A 19,697-nucleotide genomic window follows, 5' to 3' on the forward strand; every position below is an offset into this window, starting at 1 on the left:
CCAGATTATACAAGCCATCAGTGTAGGGGTAAAACACTCTGCATAAGATTTGACCAATAGGTAACTTGAGATGGGAGAAAGCTGGGAAGACACATTTCTCCTCCTTTCCCTCTTCTAGGAATGACTCATTCTTACCACACTTCCGAATAAGTTCTATGTGTTGTGTGAACACATTCACTATGCATCTGGCAGTATCTCTTAGTGACTCATCATGCAATGGTGACCAGTGTTGTGACATAAGGCATTAAATTTCTCTGCAGCGTCCTCGCTTTGCTTCTGTTTTTCATTTATACTTCAGTGGGCTTGAATCTTCTAAATAAAATCATAGCATCTTAATCCTTACCTCAGGCTCTGCTTTTTAAAGAATTGAGCTAAATCATCTTATTTGCATCATTATTGTTTAAGTATCTAGTCTCTTATGTTCTTGTCCTCCCCCAGGCCCCAACCTGACACATTCTTGTCCAAGATCCTATCATTATATAAAGTTTTAGACAACAATAATTATAATCTCATGCACAATGACACAAAAGCTCTAAACATAGGAATACAGAATTTCTGACATGAAACTTTTATAGAGTATCCTAATGATCATCAGGATCAGTGCAAAGAAGTACAAGACCTGTCCTCTGTCTTTATAAAGCCCTGTTTAACAGGCTACAAATTATTAAAAACATCATTGGACACAGTGAGACATGTGTTATAATACAGGTATATGTTTCAGATTTTATGGGTGGCAAGCTGGATAGATTGTTACAGGAGTCTTTCTCATGTCTCTAAAATCATATTAATAGACAACTAAACAGAAATCCCAGGTAGATTTTTTAAGGCAAATAGCATAATTAGATATTTGAGCTACATACTTTATTTAATTACTGTTCTTATTGGTCTCTTTCCTATCTGTTTACTTTTACTAAGCATACAGTCCTCATCTGACTAGGCAAACCCTTTGAAGTTCAAACACTTACCATCATTTCTGCCTTAGGGAAGTTTTAAAATGAGTTCTCTTTTTTTAGCTTGTAGTTGAACCCAAGAAAAAATTAAAAGAGACTAGAATTAGGTATTAGCTCTATAATTTCATCATGTTGTTTAAATTCCCTGAAGATCAGAAATAACTATATTCAAAATTCAAAGGAGACATATTTCAAAGTCAAAAGTTGTCCCTGCGGAATTTACTAGGAACATTTGTTCTCTTTCACCAGTTCAGATGACCAATAGCCTATTCCATAAAAAAATGAAAAGAAAATAATGCATCTGTGAGGTTTCTTCTTTATCAGGCCATCTTCTGATCATTTAACATACATTTTCTCATTTAATTATTACCATTGTCTCATAATGTAGGTTGCATTATCCCTATTGTCTGGAGAGAAAACAGAGACTCAGAAGATTAAACTTTGCATAAAATCACATAATGAATCAGTCATTGGGACATACTTCAAACTCAGGTTTTTATATCTAAGTTCACCTAGAACATTAAAAAATACATATATTAACAATTGTAGGCTAAAATACTTCTGAAAATCCGAAAGTACCTGCAGTAGTTTGTTAAAGTCTACTCTTGTAATAAATAGGGTAACACAAAATATACAAAATAATATTTTATTAAATTATACCCTTCTGATCATTCAACTTTTTGAAAACAAACGAAGTGAGGCATAGGTTTCTCAGTAAAAAAAAAAAAAAAACTCTAGCATGCTTAATAAAGTAACCAATGTTATCTCAATGAACACAAAATATAAGAACATTCTTCTTTCAGTGGGCACTTGGCAACTTGTACGGGAAATCAGGCAGCTGGGTCACAGCATAGTAAATTATTTAAAATTCAAACGTATTCACTTCACATCATACCCTGAAACAAATTCCAGATGTGTTAAAAAGTAAATTTTACTGAAAATTAAGTCAAAGTAAAAAGAAAATTATATTGAATATTTATCAAACCTCTAACAAAGAAATAATTTTCAATGCTTTGAATATGTAAAGAATGCACAAAGGAAAATATCAGTAAATGGTACCATAACATTTAAAATGTGAATATAAAAAAATTTAAAAGTTAAACTGAGAAATTTTCCAACAAATGTAGTATTGGTTTAATTACTTGATTTTATTTTTATGCATGTGAAAGATGCATGTGAAGCATTCAAACTTCTGATAGAAAAGTCACTAATAATATGACAGATACATGGACAAGAGTTTAAACATATAATTGACATTTAAAGGAAACAGAATTATCAAACACAGATTTGAAAATGCAAGAACTTTCTTGTAGCCAGAAAACGTAGATTAAAGCAAGTACCATTTGACATATGGAACAAAGGGTAAATAAATATCTAACATGCTGGTGAAAGTACAGTGAACTTACCATCCCATTCATTCTTGATGACAACATAAATGAGTATAACTCTTCTAGAAAGCAATTTGACAAATACCTTGTCAAAGGCATTCCCAGTCCCTGGAATCTAGCCTAATGAAATCAGCCAAAATACTGAAAAAGTCAAATATATGAAGGTACAGCATTACACTATGAACAATTTAAAGCACCCCAATGTCTAATATTGGGGGAAGATTTTAGTATATTATCACTGATCCACTAGATAAAATTTATGGCTGTGTTTAGAATATTAATTGTAATTACTGTTAAAGAATGAAGACAGGCCGGGCACGGTGGCTCACACCTGTAATCCCAGCATTGTGGGAGGCCGAGGCAGATGGATCACCTGAGGTTAGGAGTTCGAGAACAACCTGGCTAACACGGCGAAACTCCGTCTCTACTAAAAAAATACAAAAATTAGCCAGGTGTGATGGGGAGCTCCTATAATCCCAGCTACTCGGGAGATTGAGGCAGGAGAATTGCTTGAACCCAAGAGGTGGAGTTTGCAGTGAGCAGAGATGGCACCACTGCACTCCAGCCTGGGCGACAGAACGAGATTCTTTCTCAAAAAAAATTAAAAGGAATGAAGACAATTATCATACTTAAAATAAGTATTTATTGATGCAACAAAATATGGATGTGTTTGTTATAAGTATACATTTTAAATTGTTTCTAAATAACTGGAGTGGGTAACATTAAAATCCTAATAGTAGTTACATTTTGAATTCACTTTTAACATTTGTCCTATTTTCATAATTTTATTTTTAAAATCTTTTCTGGGGCAGGCTTCTCTACATCTACGCGTGTGTGTGTGTGTGTGTGTGTGTGTGTGTATTTTTTTTTTTTTTTTGAGACAAAGTCTTGCTCTGTTGCCCGGGTTGGAGTGCAGTGGCGCGATCTCAGCTCACTGCAAGCTCTGCCTCCAGGTTCAAGCAATTCTCCCGCCTCAGCCTACTGAGTAGCTGGGATTACAGGCACGTGCCACCAGGCCCGGCTAATTTTTGTATTTTTACTAGAGACGGGGTTTCGCCATGCTGGCCAGGCTGGTCTTGAACTCCTGGCCTCAAGCGATCCGCCCGCCTCAGCCTCCCAAAGTGCTGGGATTTCAGGGGTGAGCCACCGTGCCCAGCCTACATGTATATATTTTTAAAGAGGTTACATATCAAGACTGTGTTAGAACTGATATGCCAAATGTTGGGATAAGAAATAGCATGATCAAGATGAATAGGTGACAAACAATAAAAGTCAAAACATAAACACTAGGCTGGGCGTGGTGGCTCATGCCTATAATCCCAGCACTTTGTGAGACCAAGGCAGGTGGATCTCCTGAGGTTAGAAGTTCGAGACCAGCCTGGCCAACATCGTGAAACCCCGTCTCTACTAAAAATACAAAATTAGGGCCGGGCACGGTGGGTCATGCCTATAATCCCAGCACTTTGGGAGGCCGAGGCAGGCAGATCACTTGAGTCCAGGAGTTCGAGACCAGCCTGGCCAACATGGTGGAACCCCATCTCTACTAAAACTACAAAAAATAGCCGGGCATGGTGGCACACGCCTTTCTAATCCCAGCTACTCAGGAGGCTGAGGCAGGAGAATTGCTTGAACCTGGAGGCAGAGGTTGCAGCGAGCCGTGATGGCGCTACTGCACTCCAACCTGGACAATGGAGTTTTGTCTCAAAAAAATAAATTAATTAATTAACTGGGCTCGGTGGTGGTTTATCAGGTAAACACAGCATTGTGATGCATGCAGTCACAGTTAAGTAATATCTAATAACATAGATAATTTATGTTAAATTCACTTATACCATCTAGTGTCATATAGGGTAATGCCCCCAAATTTGCAAATGGATGTTTTTCAAAAAAGAAATTAGAAAATTGTCCTGAGAGAGTTATCACTTTGGCTGGACTCACTAATGCCATCTTCAAAGGCTTACTATGATAATTGACAAACTGGAAGAGGACATCAGCAGCTCTATAACCAATAGCACGGGTGCCAGTAGACCCTTGGTCATCTTAGTCAGTGTGGCCCTCTTATTGGAAAAGGTGGTTGCAAAATCAAGGAAATATGAGAGAGTGTAGAGGCTCAGGTGCAGCTGACAGAGGATATGCTCCCAACTCAACTGAGTGGGCCATCACTATTGCTAACATTCTGTAATCCACAATTGAGTGTGTCAAACAGACATGCGTAGACATGCTGGAGACTCTCCCAGTACCCCTGGAAGGGCATGACTATTCCTTACCAGCCCAAGCTATTATTGAGTTCTCTGGTCATCTTTGCAGGTGGTAAGGACAAGTACATCACAAGCAGCAACAGTGCGAACTTTCCCCACACCACCCTGTCCATGTGCTTCTGTGCTTATCTGGAGGGATCACCTCTAGAGTTGACCAAGCTGCACCAGTAGGCAATGCAACAGGCTTATTTTCCCATGACTCATGGCAACACTGGATACAGTGCAGGTTTGAATGCATCTGCTCCAACTACTTCTCATGAACTCACCATTCCAAATGATTTGATTGGCTGAATAATTTCAGACATCAAGGCACCAAAATCAAGGAGATCCCTCAGAAGTCTGGGGTGCAGATCAAAATTTGAACCCAGTGGAAGGATCTACTGATAGGCAGGTTACAATCGCTGGATCTGCTGCCAGCATTAGTCTGGTTCAATATCTAATAAATGTCAGACTTTCCTCTGAGACAGGTGGCATGGGGAGCAGCTAAAATAATGTGGATTCATCCATAATTTCTTTCTGCTGTTCACCACCATTCATGTTCCTTCTGTGTAGTTCCTGAACAGTCAGTGATTCCAGGTTTTAAATCGTTTGTAAATGTGCTATTTCTACACTTTATTATCCACTCAAGATTTTTCAATTAAAGCTTTTAATTCCTTTAAAAAATTAGAAAGTTAATTTAGCCAGAGAGAGAGAAGGAGGATAGATATAGACAGACAGAACAACAGACAGAAAAATATATGTCTCCTGTGCCTGAGCATTTTGTATACATAGTTCCACCCCTCTACATGATTCTAACAATGTTTCTTGGCTCTAAGTTACTGGAAACAGCTCTCCAACAATAAATCTGCACATCACTTGCGTCTCAGTATGCACGCAGCATGCGCAAGTCAAATTGATTGGAACCTGTTGATATGAGTTGATAAACCTCATAAACATGAGCTGTAAAAATGACTGATACTGACTTTTGAAAAGTTCATTTTTCTTTACATACAAACCAAATATTTTCTATACTCAAATGATATCTTTGAAACCAGGGAGTCATCTGAGTTAGTACAGAGCTTTGCTCTTCCCTCTCACTTCCCTCCTCCTATTGCCATTAGGACAATACAGTAATCACCACCATTTACTGAACCTTGTGCTTCCTATGTGCCAGGCACTTGGAATCTGCTATTTTATTTGTCTCTTAACAACAAGCTGGTGAGGTCTAGACAATGATTCCTGGAGGGCTATGCATGACTCTTGAAAACACACTAGCAGCAGCCATTCCTGTCTGCTCATAAGACTCATTGGGCCACCACTCAGAAATGCACTACGGAAAAAAAAAATAAGGATTTATGGTCTGTACTGTGATCTTCTCAAACAGGTGATCTAAGAAAAGGTGCAAAACCAGACATGAGGAGTAAATTGTTGCAGCAGAAAGAAAATAAGCCTGAAAGTTATCTATTCCTACTTCCGTTGTTTAGTTTGGGTGATCTTAGTTAAAGTCATTTAAACTCTTCAACTCTCCAAGCCTCAGGGACCTCATATTCATACATCAAAATGACCACCATTTTAATCAAAGCTTTTTTTTTTTTTAACTGTAACAGAAACCATATCAGACATTCTCAGGCAAAAGTAAATTTGCCAGAATTATACAGCAATATTGTTAGGAGCATAGCTACATTTTTTCAGAATTTTGAATCTGAAACTGGAATGTTGTCAGGAACCTAAATGGTTCCTTTTTGGGGGCAGAACTCCAACACCCACCAGAAGGCATAAATTTAAATCCTAATTTCACCACTTAATTGTCTCATCCCTTAAACACTTGGGAATTTGATAGTAGTGCTTAACATAGTGCATGGCCCTAAGTAGGCACTCAATAAATGGGGGTTATTTTATCATTATTCTGTCATCAAGAATAATTTGATAATAAACAGTGATATACTTAGCCCCACAGAGCTGTAAGATCATGTTTCATAAATCATTAGGTATGCGGAAGCAGTACAGAGAAATTAAGGTTTTAGGCTGTAGAGTCAGTTTGCTTGTATTACAATTCCAAATCTACTACCTATTAGCTGTGTGACCTTAAGAAAGTAAATACTGATTATGATCATAAGAGCATCTGTTTAAGTGGTGAAGATTAAATGAGGTAATACATAACATTTAGGTCGGATCCTGATGGTAACTGAATTTTCAATAAGTATTAGCTATAAAGTTATTATTTAAAAAAAACTATGTGTTTAGAAATAACAAATTTTAAGTAAACCAGAGAAATGGAAAACTTGAAAGAAATCAAAAAGCTATTTTAGAACTACCACAGCACAGTGGTCTAAAATAGGAAAACACAGTCTAACTTGGCCCCTACTTGACTCTTGCTGTCTTGAGTCTTCCCTTTTCTTCCTTTGAAAGTCATCAGGAATAAAGAAATGACTAAGTTGACATAATTTAAATGGCTTCCTATACATTCTAGTGCAGCATCAGCACCACCTGGGAACTTGTTAGAAATGCAAATTTTCTGGCTGTTCCTTAGACTCACTGTATCAGAAGCTCTTTGGAGGGGTAAGGGGTGCAGCCCACTGTGTTTCAACAGGCCCTTCTGGTGACTCTCAGAACCACAGAACAGAAGACTCTGGCTATGAATTAGAATCACCTATTGAGCTTAAAAAATATTGCTGTGACTACCAGGGCCCTATCCTAAAACAATTGAATTAAAAATCACTGAGGATAGGGCCAGGACATTAATATAAGTATTTTTAAAATATGACAAAAGTTTCCCTCTATAGCCAGAAAAAGAATCATTGCAATTATTCTTTCCACACAATCATAATGCAAGTGGTTCAGCAGCCACCACCTAGGTTGTCTCTGAAGAGTATTCAGAATTGGTTCTAAGCTCCTCCAATCCTCACATTACGGATGCTTTAATACTTTAAGATCTCCTCTTTCCCTACCTCAGGTTAACACTCCTTCATGTACATCTAATTCCATAAGGAAACCAGTTCTTAGATCCTTTGTTCTTACTGATAAAAATCTCAATCAACCCAGAAGAATATTTTTAAGTGAAATTTTATCCGTTAGACAAATGAAATTTCAAACATTAGCCAAATGGAGTGTGTAAGAATTAGGGGCAGGGAAGTGGGGAACCCTTGTCACTATTTCTTTATAAATTACCCAACCTCTTTCCTCAGCTACAATGAATTATAAAGCATTGATTATTACATTGTATTGAGTGGCATATCTTAATGAATACTAACTCATTTCAGTGCTTTTTGACAACCTACCGAATTAACTTAACTGACTGTATTATTATGAGATCAGCTACTCAGCAGCAGCAAAGGTGCTAATTGGTGCATTTAGTAGCAGTGAAAACATAACCTACAAAGATATTTGGAAGTAGAAAAATGGGAGCGCATTGATAATATGAACTAGAATGATTAGATTTCTGTCTATTACGTAGTGCAACAAAAATGAAGCCATTTTAATAGAATCATGTCAAAGGACCTATGTCTCCTGCTTTGAAAACAAATGTGTTGGCTTCCTGTCAACATTTTCAGGGCTTAACAGCAGGAGGTCATTACCCTTGGACAATGCTCAGTTACACAGACATTATCTCTAATTAACAGGTTTTAACTGTAACAATTTCTGTTTTATTGAAAAAAGGTGGGTTTTTTAAATGAAAAACTACAAAAGTGATTCCGTAATCTTGTCTCCTTGACTGGGATTAGGATGGTTACATGTACCCTTACACACATACACACACTTGCACACACATCTGAGTCAATAGAGTAGTTTTAATGTCCTTGAACTCTTTTTAAAGCATGGTAGACACATATTCCAATCTTTACATAAACAATTGGCAAAGACAGCTTTTTCATCAAAAAATAGTAAAATAAACCTTTCCCCATGTTGATGCAGCTAAGACATTTTGAGTGTTTCAATTTCCAAAATAAAGTAAGTACAAATGAAACATTTATCAATTATAATGCATTATGTTTTCTGTCTCATTTCAGAAGGTATTATGGTAATAATTCTGGATGATGGCCAGAAGCTCAGAGGAGAATTTTTAACACCCTCTCAATAGACACATTTATAGCTTTTAACTATGCAGAATACTGGTCTTATCAGCGCATAGCAGGGAAATGATTAAAATATTTCAGGAGAATTCAAACTTGGTTGTCCTTAGGTGGAAACGAAGCATCATTCTGGGCTGAAACCTCCAATTATATAAGATAGGAAGTCACAGAAAGACATCAGATTCGTACACTGTCAGTCTACACGACAGATGGTAGTGTCTGGCAATGCCTTTTTTATAACAGAAAATATTATTATAAAAATATCCACAGAAGACATTTTTAGTTCCCTGACTTAATATGTGGAAAAATTAGAGATTTTTATAGAAATTAGAGGTTTAATACTCAATAGTATGAAACAGTTGTTTTCTTTGAAATCTATGCATTAACTATTCTGTCATTTCTTAGAGAACTTTTTATAGTTGGAAGTCATCTGTTATTTTAATCTCTCTCTTTCTCTCTCTTTCTCACCCATCTATTTAAATTCAACCTAAATCTATATGTTTTTATACAACAGTTAAATCACACTATCGAGTGTTGTGATGTGCTGTAAATCACATTTTAGCCTTCCCCTCTGTTATTACAAAAGAATTGCCTTTATCTCAAAGGGGATATGTCCTTATAGATGAAGTTTCTTGAAGGTAGAATTCTCCTGAGAGCCACACGTTTGAGTGGCATGTTCTTAAGCATATTGCATTATGTGTCAGTATAATTAGCATATTCTTCTGGATTGTAAAAAGTAACAATAGCTGACAGCTGAATATGTAGGGAAATGGTCTGTAAGACTATCTAAGAAATAGGGAATCTAGTCCTTGTGTGGAACAAGCAGGTGTAGCACAGTTTTTGTGATCCTGTTTTGAAAATGAATGGAGGAGGTTTAGACTCCCAGGTGGTGAGACCATTCCTGTCTCATACTCAGACACCATGTTCAGTGTTTATAGTGTGGGGTGCAAAGCAAGCCCAGGGGGTGGCTGAAAAAGAGAGAACAGAAATGGAAATATCACTGCCTGGTTTTGGCAAAGTATATAAGATGTATCAATATAGCAATGGAAACATCCCCAAGATTTCAAAGAATCTTACTAACGGGAAAAGGTCACTGTGTTCTCAGAAATGTTATATATTGCTGCAGTGATTATTCTCAAACCAGAGAACTGTAATTCTGGTTCTACTTCATCAGAATGAGCTTGGAAAGGTGGGCAGTTAGATCTGTTGCATAGCTAGGACAAAGATTCAAAATGTGCAAAACTCATCGTTAGGTAGAAATAAGCAACAAAAGCAAAATAGCCACAGGAAAAAAAAAAAAAAAAAGCTGTTTCGGAGAATTTTATGAGGCAGAGAATGCCCTCTTAATTATACATACTGGAAAGGCATTTCAAGGAATTGAAGGGGTATTAGGACAGTCCACAGGACAGCATGTTTTCTTCCTTCTCTGGAGCGTACTTGTTTTTGTGATCTACTTGCTGAATTTCAAACTAAAATGATAGGAACGATCATGTCTCAGGTCATTCTCACAGCTCGCTTTTTTTCTCCTAAACTTTACTTTGTGGATAAAAATTGTTGAAAGATTAAAGGCTTTTATTTTCAAATGAAATTTGGAGTTAAAAAATGGTAGACAAAAGCTCTGAAATTTTGAAAATAGAGGAGCAAGGCCTAAGCAGATTTACTACTGAATTAATTACTGACTTTACATATATGTGAGTGTGTGTGTGTGTGTGTGTCACTTTCATCATCTTTCTATCCGTGGCCCTAGCATAGGAAAAGAACACTGCAGCTTGATTTTTAAGGGCTCCTACTACTGTCGCTGTAACTTTAACTTTCGGACATGTTATTCTTTGCAATATGTCACACCCCCATTCTCCAGACTTCCGTGTGTAAACCTACCAAACCCCTATAGTTTAAAGAAGCCACAGGAAAGGGCTCAGATAGTATCATATTTACAGTTTAATTTTCCTTTAAATGTATAAACCAATGTAACAGCATCACATGGACTAGACAATATAGTCTTTTACTTTGAACCAAAAGCACACACCCTAGTATCAGCTGTAACTTGGTTTCATTCACCTCTCTACTGTCTCAACAACTATTTACTGTGGCAGAATCCCTCTCACAGTAACAATAACTCATTTAAATGTATATGCCACAAGCTTTTGCCTTTGGAGACCAAGAAGTATAATCCAAAAAGCTTCTGTGAAGACTAGAGCCTCCGATGTCCCATATTTATGTCTAAAATCCTCCATTAGAAACACATCATATTCTATCGGAGGTTCTCTTTTATAGTACAGACACTTCTAGGAAGTCTAGCTTTTTAAGGCAATACACTTTAGAGAGAAAGTCTTAAGCATTCTTGAATTATAGAAGAAGAGGGTCAAGAAATATCTGGCCGAAGAGTAGGTTGTGGCACCACAAGTACAAACATCTTGACTATGTTGCCTGGGATCAGTTTATATGGGTGGCTACCCATGGTAGGCAGTTTCCAATGTAACAGACCTCTGGGGTCTTGTTCCCTTTTCTGAAGTAACTGAAGGTTTTTCTCAAAGACTGTCCTGGAAAATGCCAGTTATCCTGTAGGATTGTTTAACTCCAGATTGATGATTCATTAACATTAATACATCATTTATTTCTTACTTCAACTAATATTTATGAAGGTCTCCAATATGTAGGAGGCATTGTGCTCGACAATAGGAATAACATAGTAATCACCCACAAGAAGAAAAGTGAAGTATAGATTAAATTGGATCTGTATAGGTAATAATTCATTTCAAAGCAGGGTTATTTGTGATGTAATGAGTTTCATATTACACTGGATGATTTCTGAAAATCAGAGACTTCTTGGCTAACTCCAGATAACCAGACAACCATCCTTTACCTGGAGATAGTCAAAAAAAGAACTGGAAGGACTTCATTTTTCCAAATGCTTGGGTTTAATAAGGATGTCCAGATAGTCTATCACAGACTGGTCTCAGTGTGGACTGGACCTAAACCTGAAGCAGTCAATCAATTGTTTACTAAGAACCTCATGTTCAACACACTTTGTGCATGGGACACAAAGAAACGTGAAATTCATTCCCAAGTTGAAATATAGACTATAAGCAGAGAAATACACACAATTAAGTAAATGGCATATGAGTTCTTGAATTCAGATGAAATACGAGAGAGTATAGGCAATGGAAATTAAAACACTCTGAGTGGAACATTCATTCAATTTCTGATACTATGAATCTCTGTGTTACAACCCACGTGAATTCCCATTCATTTTCACACCAAATTTATAAAATTTAGCATACATGTTAAAACTCAGAATTCGTGGTTAGTTCATCAAAGCAAGTCCTATTTAAATATCTCTTTATACTCGGAATATAGGACAATGCATTGACTCATAAAGCATAATAAAATAAATACTTTTTAAAAAGTGTTTAATTTAAGAACAGTTAGAGGACATATAATAATAACCTTATTTTATTTTGGTTGTGCTGGTAATATATAATTTTTCTGAGTTATTCAGTTATAGAATGATGATAATTAACTACCACAAACCTTATTCACCAATATATAAAAACTGGCAGTACTAGTTACACTCCAATTTGTTAAAGAAATTTTGTAGATCAAAAATGTAAATACTATATTTGCTCATTGAAAGTCATGTTAAAGTAATTTTGTTTATTAAACCATTGAAGGGAGAATGAAATGTAAACTTTCTTTTCTAATAAACTCTCAGAGCTCAATCTTGTATATATAATATTAACGATTTAGAGTTAGAATAAATTTTAGCTATTTGTTGGAAAAGGAAATACGTTATGATTGAACACATGTAATCTTTCAAAACCTATCTGGAAACATAAGCCTATGGTTGTATTTTTAATTTCACTTTTATGCAGTTATCCTTTTCATAAGTATTAAAGTTTAAAATTTAAATTATTCACATATTTTAGCAATGTAATTAATGGAAAGCAATGACAGATAGATGATGTGGTTAAGTATGTACACATAATATGTATGCATGTGTGTATAAAGAGACAGAGTGGGCCTGGGCTCCCAGCACTTTGGGAGGCCAAGGCAGGTGAATCGTCTGAGGTCAGGAGTTCAAGACCAGCCTGGCCAACAAGGTAAAACTCCATCTTTACTAAAAATACAAAAATTAGCCAGGTGTGGTGGTGTGCGCCTGTAATTTCAGCTACCTGGGAGGCTGAGGCGGGAGAATCACTTGAACCCAGAAAGCAGAGGTTGCAGTGAGCTCATATCACACAACTGTACTCCAGCGTGGATGACAGAGTGAGACCCTATCTCAAAAAAAAAAAAAAAAAAAAGACAGGGGGATTTTTATAAGTTCACTGTAATTTCACATGTAAAAAGAAATGGGAAATGCCACAATGTAATATTCTCTTTCTACATGCAAACATTCAAACTATGCCAAATTCTACTTTTTTTACCAGATTCTTAAGATCCATCTGTTTCTTGATGAAATATACATTTTATTCCAGTTTCGATCATATCAACCACCTCATTTCTCAGAACATAGACTCTGTGAATGCAAGGATATATTAAACACGTGGACAGTCAAGGTAAAATGTGAAATCGACAAAACTGGCCTTTCTACTTTCCCTCTCCCTATGTTTATCCACCCAACTGGTGCCTCCACCTACTCCCCTGATGACCAGTGCTTCCAAGCCTTCTAATGGCTTCCTAGAAAGCCCACTAGTCCCCCTTCTAAGCCAAGATACGGAACCAACCTAAGGGTTTATCACTGGATGGATGAATGAAGAAAATATGATGTGCATAAACAATAGAGTACTATTCAGCCTTAAAATAAATAAGGAAAGACAACATGGTTGAACCTGGAGGACACTGTGTTCAGTGAAATAAGCCAGGCAAAGAACAAATACTGCATAATCTCACTCATACGTGGAATCCAAAAATGTTAACTCTTAGAAGCAGAGAATAGAATGGTGGTTACCAAGGACCACAGCTCCGGGGTAGGGAGAAATGTTGGATAAATGATACAAATTTTTATTTAGATGGGAGGAAAAACTTCAAAAGATCTTTTGGATCTATTGTACAACTTGGTGGCTGTAGTTAACAACATAGTGTATTCTTTAAAATTGGTGAGAGTAGATTTGAAGTGATATGTATGTACACGATAAGCATGTGAGGTAACACATATGTTAATTAATACAATTTAGCCATTCCCCAGTGTATACATATTTCATAACATCATGTTGTCCATTATAAATAAATACAATTTTGTTTGTCAACTAAAATTTAATTAATACAAAAGAATTTACTTCCATTTATTACATAAACTACAGTGAAATGTTGATAGCTAAAAGGATGTAATCAACTCCCAGAGGTATTTATATTTTAAATGTTTACTATTTCTCAATAAACAAAGTACTAATTTACCACTGATTTGGCACTGGCTGTGTAGCATTGGCTGAGGCTGAATGAGACACAAAAGATATATAACAGATTGTCCCTGCTCTTGAGGAGTTTGACACTGTTTGGATTGGAGGAGATATTGCTAATATGAAACATTTTGAGCAAAAATGCCAGTCTTTGATTCTAAATAATTGGAATTCTCAGTTGTAAGCATTTGGAGTGAGTTGGAGTAGGTAGAAAAGTCTTCAGGAAGGACACAGGTTATTATCAGAACCTTAAGTAATACCCGAGATTTGAAAAGCAGAGCCAATGATTGAGTCATTTCCAAAACTGGAAAGAACACAAGCAAAGGCGTAGAGATAGGCCAAAAAATTGCTGTGCAAGAGACACTTTGGAGACTAATTGAATATGACATCTGCTAGTCACTCAGATCAGCAGACCCGACCTAGGGATAAGAGGAAGGCCGGCTGTATCTGTCAGGAGAGTGAAACTTAGTGCAGTGAGAAATAAACTCAGGTAGCTTGAGTAGCATGTCAGTTTTCTATTCCTGTTTACGTTTATGGAGGTTTTAGGGAAGAATGCTATTCCTTACCTTTTCCAGCTTCTCCAGGCTGCCCACATTCTTTGCCTTCCAAAGATGCCATGTCTTAATCCCTGGAACATATGAATTCCGTCACCTTACATGGCAAAGGGGACTTTGCTGATGAGATTAAATTAAGGATCTTGAAACTGGGTGGTTACCCTGAATTAGCCAGATGGGTTTCCTCAGTGTTTAAGATTAACACAAAGTACAGCAAACATCTTATAAAAATAAAAGTTTCTAGAATGAGGAAATCTTTCAAAAAATCACTCATCAAATGAACACTGTTTGATACTGGCTTGTTTGCTTGTTTGTTTTTTGCTTTTTTTATTATGTAGAAAATGAAACACAGAGAAATTAAGTTACTCAATTTCTTAAAGTTAGGGAGTGACAAAACCAGGATTTCAGCTTCGGTTCTCCTGACTCTTCATCACTAAACAAGCAAAGTGCATTTGTGTTCTTAGAATTTGATAGTGTTTGCATGTTCTCACTCGTAAGTGGGAGTTGAACAACGAGAATACCTGGACAGAGGGAGGGGAACATCACACACTGTGGCCTGTCGGGGGGTGGGGGGAAAGGGGAGGGAGAGCATTAGGACAAATACCTAATGCATGCAGGGCTTAAAACTTAGATGACGGGTTGATAGGTGCAGCAAACCACCATGGCACATGTATACCTATGTAACAAACCTGCACATTCTGCACATGCATCCCAGAACTTAAAGTAAATTTTAAAAAATAATAATTTGATAGTGTTCTTCCACCCTAGGAAAATTTCTGTCTGACTGTCTAGTATATTTTGCTTCCAAACCATGCAAAAAAGAATGGATGGGAAAATGAGTAGAGGCTGACACAGAGTGCTTTACTACCTTGAGGCTTTTTTATAAACTCATAAAAGAATCCACATTGACCAAGTCATATTTGCCTTTTATTATAAATGAAAGTGTGAAAGTCACTCCTTCTTAGAAGTCTACTCCAACGTCATCTTTTGAAAGTCTACTGTCTCAGCCACAGAGTTGTTCCACTCAGTTCTCCTATCAAGAGACAACTTGCCACAGAAGAGCAATCAGCCAACAACCTTTGGTTGTACCACCTTTGGAATCTGCCCGGTATTTAATTTAAGAACACATATTTTCCATGGGCTGTGCTCACCAATGATGGCAGAGTACTCTTCTAGAGCCCGGCCATTTTTTTCTATCATGGAATCCTCTAGGGCAATCACTGAGTTGGCTGAAACTTTGCCAGGGCAACACTGTACTCTGAGGCCCCTCCTATCCAATTCTCCTTCCTTTCCCTGCTCCTTTTCTAAGTGTTAAATCTGCATTATCATTTGATGCCTTTTCATCATCTTTCCCCTCTCCTCTTTATCTCAAATGTGTATTACTTCCAGTACATTTTTTGCGCTTGTAACCTGCTTGCTACCTGCTTCCAGAGCACCTGAACTGACACTCATGATTATAACTTCAGTTTATTGCCTTACCAAAATAAGCTGAGACAACCTTTAAAATAACAGGGCTACTATGTCTTCTGCACAAATCAATTGCTGGTGACCAGGATCCTTTCTGCTCTGCAGGTGGCCACCTGGGATGCATAGTCAATGTTGTTCCATTATGGTATTATAGGAGAGCAATGATGGTCGCAACATGATGGAAAACTATCTATAAATACATCCAGTCCCCTTGCCAGAAAAGCTGGTGTGTTCTGTTGTTTCATCCATACCTGTAAAGAACAACCTGTCCCCTTATTTCCATCTGCTGCTTGTAAAAAAATCAAACCTACATTTCCTCACTGAGCACACATTCCAGCCTTTGCTTGTATTAACATACCTTGTGTCCCTTTCCATTTACTAATTCACTAATGAATTATGAGCCACCAGCGGAGATTTCATATCTAATGCTACATTTGAGATCATTCCTGGATTATCATTTCTCCTCCAAAAAATTATAATGGTATGTTCAAGAATAATCATGCACCTAAGCATGTGACTGCATTTTACCTGAACCATTTCCTAGTTCTATTATAAACTTTTGTTTTTCTTTTCCTTTTCAACATGGCATATGTGCTTATTTTTTCTACTCTAGTAAAGCAGCTTGACAGTTGGTAGCTGTCTGGCTGTTTATTCAACATATGTACCACTTAATGCACAGGTCTCAGTGATACAGTCCCCAAAGTCGATCCAACTGGGATAAAAGTCAACAAATAGAGATTTGCAGGGAGTACATTTACTTGGGAAGAGATAAATATTTGAAAGGTGTTTAGCAGCTAAGATTTAAGCCTAATGTCGTAAGAATTTACAGGGTCAGCCTCTCCCCCAGCACAGAAAACTCTCTTGATTTCACATAGGCACTCCATATGTTAGGAAATCACCTTTTAATTAGATCTCTGTAGCCTCATTCTAAGTTACCACTGTCACAAGCCTTGGATAAGATCCTATTCTCAAGAAACCTTTCACCAAACAGTTAGCCGTAGGTTCTTACAAGAAGATATTGAGACAAATTCTCCCAGATTGCAAGTGATTTTAAATTAGCTGCTCTGGTAAGAGGTGGGTGTGGTGTTATTTCAACATTCTCATATGTTACCTGAGACTTTTCCCCAGGGAAAGCAAAATGTGTTCAGTACTTTGCATTTTTCAAAGTGGAATTGGTCTGGGAGTTGTGTGGTCTCTTCTGACCTACCTAGACCAGAGAACAAGACAAAACCCAGAAATTCCCCACTCACTGTGGCCCTCCAGACTGTTGAAGCATGATCCACTTGACAAGCAAAGCTATTGAAATTTTAGAAATTATCTTCAAGAAAGAAGGCGAAAGTGAATGGCATAGTTATATCTGACAAAAAATTGTATACCAAATTCATTAAACAGACTGTCAGATACCATCCTCCCCAAGCCTTAAAGACAAGCATTGTTAATACTTTCGCATTTTTAGTGAAAATATATATATATATGTAATTGAGGCTGGGTTAAAAAATGGCTTGCCCAGAGTGACAAAGATAAACAACAGCACAGCCCAGATTCAAGTCTCATTGTGTGTGAAACCAAAATCCTGTACTAAACCAGTGTGATCCACTGTCTGCCAACAATACAGCCTATAATGAAGGTTTAGGAAACCTGTTATGCCTTAAGACTTTTGTAGAAGTTATACGGGGCAATGCTATTTGGCATGAGGATCTTTTGACTTTGAAGTTAGTCCAGACTCCAGAGATAAATTAAACTCTAAAGCACCAATTCTCAAATGTAGTGTATCATACAAAAAAAAAAAAAGTTATTATCATTTGCAGACTTCTGTGGTTCTCCCATTCTGGACAGAGATGCTGCCACTGGGGCCCAACAAAGCATTCCCTCTGTCAGCATCACCTCTCTCCCTTGGCAGTTGCCACACAGCTAGGCAGACGAGCTGCGTTCCTGGAGTTTTCATCCTTTCCCTCTGCTTCTGGATTTTAGTGGAATGTCTCATCGCAGGACATGAGATCTGACACACCATCTTCTGCATCAAAGAGGTTGGCGTGCAAAGGGACAGAATGATGTAACTTGGAATTGATGGAGTGCTAATTCCCTGTGGGGAAAGCTTTGACCAGTGGGAAAGAGAAGGAAAGGGGACCCAAGAAGATAAAGTTCTTCTTTTTTCCTCACCCTCCAACTTAATAATTTCATAAAGCATGCCCAGGAATATACTGTGTGCTGAGCTGTTACACCTGCCTAGTAACATCATGGCCTATTGGGAAGCAGTAGCCAGACATATAAACACAGCATTCCATTTATTTTCCACATCTGTTCCTTGCCTGCTTGCCCTTATTCCTTACTCTCCCTGCACACTGAAATTAGGTGCATTGGCTCCATGTTCTAGAGAGCTTGGCAAGCAAAGCCATTTGGTGAGAATTACCACGTGGGATTGTTAAAAATGCAAATTCCCTAATGTTGACTTCCTCCACCTTAAACATGAAAACTTTTCTGGGTCATTATTTAATTCCAGATGCTATCCTTGAGTCATATTAATCTATGCGTTTAAAAGGGAATCTGTGACATAAGTCAATTTGTGCAAATAATATCATTTTGCTTCTGTCTTTCTTGCTAAGAAAACTACAATTGTGTTAGAGTCAGTGATAAGCTTAGAGCTGCGCAATGAATGATGATTGGTCTGTCTCAACTACAACACTTTTCGTCAAATTTCCCAGCCTCCCTTGAAGCAAGGGATGCCACCTGCACCAGTTCTGGCTTGGATGGTTCTGGAAAAGCTTTGTTTTACATGACAGATAGGGCTGGCTTAGTATCTGACTCTTCCCGAACTCTTCTCTCCAGAATGCAGACATGATGCCTGAAGGTGCAATCACCACTTATTCACCAGCTTCAGCACCTTCACCATCTAGTCACCATAAAGTGACAAGTAAGGAGAGGAAATCAATATGCCCAGGATGAAAGAGCAGAAAGATAGAAGTGTTGGTCCCTAATGCTATTGTTGCTACATATAATATCCCAAGAGTGCTTTTTTCTGGACTTCCCACATATGGAAAAACAAACAAAAACTGTCTAAGCCATTGTAGTTAGATTTCTTGTCATTTGTAGCCAAACACATTATTAGCTGACATAGATGCTTAGTTTTGTGTATTGCTTTGACAACCTCTTGAAACCCACGATTTCCCATGTGGAACTCACTTAACGATGACATTGAATCCAATTATATCAAAATAGAGGAACTAAAAAGAAAACTCAACTAAAATAGCAGAGCAGAAGTGGAATGCGCAGTAAGTTGATATATCACACAGCCCATATATTGTGAACACTTACAACAAGCACAGGATAAATATTATCTTCATTTTGCAAATAAGGATTGACATACAAGAAAGGGCTAAATATTTTCCGTTGGTATTAGAGTTAATAAATAATTGGGACAATATTTAAACAGGAGTGTTGTGATATTTTAAAATGTGTATTTTTGCCCATATAAAGTTTTTTTCTGGAATGTATATTTGGAACAGTGATTGAATTTTTAATAAAGGTTTTACCTTAAACACTATGATGAGATCAAGTAAGTGTTAGAAGCAAAGATTTTCTTTCTAAATTCCTTCTCAGAGTCATTAATATTCTAATTTATAGTGTGAATCTCTATA

The 19,697-nt window shown here is 37.3% G+C and overlaps 1 long non-coding RNA gene and 1 pseudogene across 1 annotated transcript; one reads left to right on the forward strand and one right to left on the reverse strand.

Moving 5' to 3' along the window:
• Window positions 1-233: 233 nt before the first annotated feature.
• LOC104006370 (uncharacterized) lies at window positions 234-13,147 on the reverse strand. Its single transcript, XR_001717547.4, has 3 exons — window positions 13,070-13,147; window positions 966-1,013; window positions 234-312 (listed from the first exon to the last, which is right to left on the reverse strand). It is a non-coding gene; the product is annotated as an uncharacterized LOC104006370 (long non-coding RNA).
• LOC104006388 (poly(rC)-binding protein 2-like) lies at window positions 1,720-5,083 on the forward strand (annotated as a pseudogene).
• Window positions 13,148-19,697: the final 6,550 nt, after the last annotated feature.

This window comes from Pan troglodytes, chromosome 4 (genome assembly GCF_028858775.2).
Source record: "Pan troglodytes isolate AG18354 chromosome 4, NHGRI_mPanTro3-v2.0_pri, whole genome shotgun sequence".
In the NCBI taxonomy this organism is placed as follows: domain Eukaryota; kingdom Metazoa; phylum Chordata; class Mammalia; order Primates; family Hominidae; genus Pan; species Pan troglodytes.